Consider the following 790-nt stretch of genomic DNA (forward strand, 5'->3'; position numbering starts at 1 on the left):
GTTGTAAAACGTTATAATTAAATTAACTTCGAACAGTAAGTATATTACATGCTACGTAGTTGGTGTATATCTAATGAATGCCTCAAGTCAGCCCTTATTCCGCTCTAGCCAGAATGTTTATCTTTTCTTCCCCCTTCACTTCGGGTCCCGCACACTTAGATGTCTAGATGACTCTCGGTGTTTACGTCCGATATTGGGCATCAGTCATCACTTTCCGACACGGCCTTTCCTGACTGTCGAGTGTCCTCACTCAACATCACACAGGGAAACAATTTAATTACCTAGAGCAGAAAACTAAAAAAGTAAACTACGAATGACAGATGGGATTAAATTATGATAAATACATCGGGAGCTGTGCATCTCTGAACATTCGGCTGCTCCTACCTAATACATAATATTTATAAATAACACAGTGTGCACACTGAGAAATTAGTTTAAAACCAAAACAACAAACATGTACATACAAATAATAAACAAATGCGCATAACTCTACATTAAACTATGCTACCTTTGGAGCCCCAAATTCCAGGTAAGACATCAGGTAGACCTTCCCGGTATTTCCAGTCCTCCCAGCCCCAGAGCAGAAAATCCCCTGCTCTGTCCTCTGAAAGAAAAAAGATTAGTATACCGGGAGGACCTCGGAAAAGCCCACCTGTATCCAGTCTTCCTGACCAGAGCAAATACCGCTCTGCCAGAGCAAAATTCCGCTCTGAACCAGAACAAAGTACCAGGGATTTAACCTGCAATGTTCTGCCTACCGAATCCGCGGACCAGGAATCATTCCTCCCCG

This window comes from Anoplophora glabripennis, unplaced genomic scaffold (assembly GCF_000390285.2).
Source record: "Anoplophora glabripennis isolate ALB-LARVAE unplaced genomic scaffold, Agla_2.0 scaffold587, whole genome shotgun sequence".
NCBI classification, from domain to species: domain Eukaryota; kingdom Metazoa; phylum Arthropoda; class Insecta; order Coleoptera; family Cerambycidae; genus Anoplophora; species Anoplophora glabripennis.